Below are 3,738 nucleotides of genomic sequence, written 5' to 3' on the forward strand. Positions count from 1 at the left end.
TTGCGATTCTATTTTCGATCATACTTATGGCATACAATATTTTTTCTTAGGATTGCTTGCATGTTATGCTGGAAATTGTATAATCTGCTGGCTATATTATTGGCAGCTGATCTGCTGGGCTTTTATGATACTGGATATTTTTTTTTTTTAATGATTTTTCATCTCTTGCAAATTCCTTATTGTTTACACGAATGTAAACTTAGTGCATAACTTTAAACTTAAATGCAAATATAAATTCAAATGTTGTCAATTTTTTTTGTTAAATGATGTGTTTGTTTATGAATTTATGTGATATGTGGTGTGTTAGGTTTCTTTGTTTTCGATGTAATACTTTGTTATAATTTAACTACTGGCTGACTTTATAACAGCTTTGCTGATATGTTACCATATGTATATGCATTACAATAAAGAATAAAATGAAATTTTATGTTGGTTCATTTTGAGTATCAATCAAGGCTGCGTTCCACCAATATTGAAGATCAGTGATGAATGTAACGTAAAACTATAGGTTTTGTAGAACTGGCAGTGAATATTGAAATGTAATGTATTGACAGGAATATTGGATGTTTTCCTGAGGAAACTTTTTTTTGAGCTACTTTGTAAGAAAAAAATACTCACCACTAAAACTTCACGAAAAAGTGGAAAATAGATTCCAGCCAGAACTACGATATAAATCTTCGCATTGCGATTGCAGAAAACTTATTTTGTTTTGTTCAGCAATTCAATAGTTGTCCAATTCCGAAAAATTCGCCAATTGAAATCGTAAACTTCAAGAGCTGCCCAGGATTCTTCGGTCAAATGCAAATTGTTACGTAATTTTACAGTATTTAGGCCTTGCTATTCTAACACAAACTAATCCAGAATCCAAATTATAATTTATACAACCATATAAGAGATAATAGATTCGAATATTTAAAAGTCCAAAATAGTCGTAGTTCTGGATATTAATTCATTATTAATACTAATATTTTATAAAGTATATAATAATAAACAAAGGATTAATATTTTGTTGAAATTTTCACATAACAATTCACAAATTTATACTCTAACCAACAATGACCGATAATCAAGACTGAAGGCTAACATGGCTACAGCCTATAGTCTAGTTTACATCGACAGGCTAAAGCGGGGAACACTTTTGCATAACGAATAACACGTATACAAAAATGTATACAAAAATGTACCAATCAAAGTCCTCCGTTTCCTTCCTTCCCATTAAATAAAGCAATCTGATTGGTTGAATTTTTTATGCCTTATATGCTATGCGTTATGTAAGAATCTGTGCTCCTCGCTTTACGGAATTGTGTAGAAGAACTCGAACGTGAAATCAACTGTCAATCATGGTGGAGTTGTGCTTTCCGGCATCCGGCAATGGCGTTCTTCTGCTCTTATATCTTAACTCTTATTAAAAGAAATCTAGTCGTGAAATGTGAGTCGTAGTCGCAGGTCGACGCACAATCTTTTGCCATGTCCTATTCTTGAAAAGTATCGCATACGAAAAACTAGAGAAATATTATAGTAACGCATACTATACGCATACTATACTTTTCTACAAGAGTCGCAAGCCGTAAGAAATTGACCAATCACAGTTAATGAGAAGAATAATCGACTAGGATTGGTTAATTTCTTACAGCTTACTGTTTATGATTCTATTGTAGAAAAGGTTCACATCTACAATTATGACTTACGTTCCACGACTCGGTTAAGCTCATGGCACATACAAAAAAACGTAAGGCCAATAAACCATAAATCCAATCTTACGATTTCCTTACTGATTACGTCTTATCGTCTATAATAGGCAGTAGCAGTAATAGATTAAGGAGTAAGCGTAGAAATCAACAAATCATAGTCGAAGGTGAGAAGGATAATTAACTATCATTGGTCGATTTCTACACCTACTTCTTAATTCACTACTGCTATTGCCCATTGTAAACCATGCATTACGGTCTCTACAGTGATTGGCCAATTTGTTTACTGATTATGTATTACGGCTTTTTATGTGTTATGGGCTTTACGGTCGCTTTGTGTTTAGGTCCTTAAGCCCGTATCAGACTACTGACTCTGCAAGCTGACTGCCAGCTTTCACTGCCCACCAATAATCACAATAAACTGATTCAATGTAAGTCGGTAGTCTGGTACAGGCTTTAGCTCTAATCTAATTACGTATAGTAAGAAATTATGTGCAGTAGAGCCCTATATGTACAGGACTCTTGTGCACACGCGCGCGCGAGCGCGTGTGTGTAATAAGAAATTAACTTAATCGTGAACTAAATTATATTCGATTAATTTTCTTCATATTCAACTGTGATTGGTCAATTCCTTATGGCTTGAGGTTTTCTACATTTATTGTATATATCATCCGACTAAAATTCGTAAACGCAGTCTAAGGGACTCCGCACAATACAAGGAACAGGCCACAGAGAATAGAGAATAAGAATTTTAACCTATCAGAAATAATGTATTGTGGAATACACAGTTTTTGATAGGTTAAAATTCTTATTCTTTGTTCCTTTTATAGTGCCTTTTATTGAAGCCTCTAACATTATCCCTTATAACGTTATCTCAGATAACGTTACACGTTCTCAGGTCTTCTTCCACGGCCGTATCTAAACATATTAACTATGGAATGATAGGTGAGCTATTGCGCATAATGGCGGCAAAATGTAGGGGAACATAATTGTCAATCACGAAGGATTTATTTATAAATGTAACACCATACTCTTCGAAACAGTAAACACAGCCATATTGGATTTTCATAAAATGAATCTTCCACGATTAGCTGTCCGCTGTGGAAATAGCTTACCTTCTATAATTCCACCATGATATAAACCAAAAGAAATAAGCTGAACTATCCCCGTGGATGCGCAGTAGCCTAAAAGGGGGGAACGGACAGCCAATCATGAGGGAGCAATTTTATGAAAATTCAATATAGCTGTATTCACTGTTCTTTGGCGGCATCTTTTTGACACATTGGTGCAATCTCATTTCTGTTTAACAATAATGTTAAAGTTTGTAATATTTTTATATTTTAATAGTTTTTATTAATATATCATTGTTATTTTAACTTCAATACTGTGTGTTTTTAATAGTAATCATCTGTAAGCATTGTGCGTATAAAAAAGATCCCCCGTAATTGGTTGACAAATCATGTCTTCCAGCCTTTGCTGTCATTATGCGCAATGACTTACTTTGTTTCTTTCTACCATGATACAAACGATATTGCAAAAACTCCCTATGTTCCCTGATATCTCATTTGGTGGTGCTGTATTATAAAGATGGATTTTTCTAAACAAAAAAAATTTTAATCTATTGAAATCTCTTATATGTAACATCTCAATTCTATTTACAGAATGCATAGTAGGTACTAATTATAAATTCCTGCATCAAATATAAGAACAATAGGGAGTTTTTGCAATAACGTAAATCCAGATATGGTGAACACAACGTCACATTACCCTTTTTTTAAACAATTAAGAAGATAGCTGATCTTAGCGTTCATCATATTTAGATAAACGGTATTGCAAAAACTTCCTAATATGTATAACTATATACAATATACTTTCACAATAATATATAATATTATATAAAAAATTTTATATAAATTATGTTTTACATTATTATTACTATATTATTTATATTTCGTGTAAACTTTATGTGAAGCTCCACAAAACTAGATCCATTTGTGTTGCTTGCAGCTTTTGCATCTTCATTCTCTCTCTCTCTCTCTCTCTCTCTCTC

The 3,738-nt window shown here is 33.1% G+C and overlaps 1 protein-coding gene across 1 annotated transcript in view; it reads right to left on the reverse strand.

Annotated features, from left to right (window-relative positions):
* Positions 1-200, reverse strand: part of LOC108748193 — a 12,913-nt gene extending 12,713 nt beyond the window's left edge. The window contains exon 1 of the mRNA XM_018486224.1: positions 36-200. The gene's annotated coding sequence lies outside the window, so the exon portion shown is untranslated. The remainder of the gene's footprint in view (positions 1-35) is intronic.
* Between the last annotated feature and the right edge of the window lie 3,538 nt (positions 201-3,738).

Source organism: Trachymyrmex septentrionalis, unplaced genomic scaffold, assembly GCF_001594115.1.
Source record: "Trachymyrmex septentrionalis isolate Tsep2-gDNA-1 unplaced genomic scaffold, Tsep1.0 scaffold217, whole genome shotgun sequence".
Lineage (NCBI taxonomy): Eukaryota > Metazoa > Arthropoda > Insecta > Hymenoptera > Formicidae > Trachymyrmex > Trachymyrmex septentrionalis.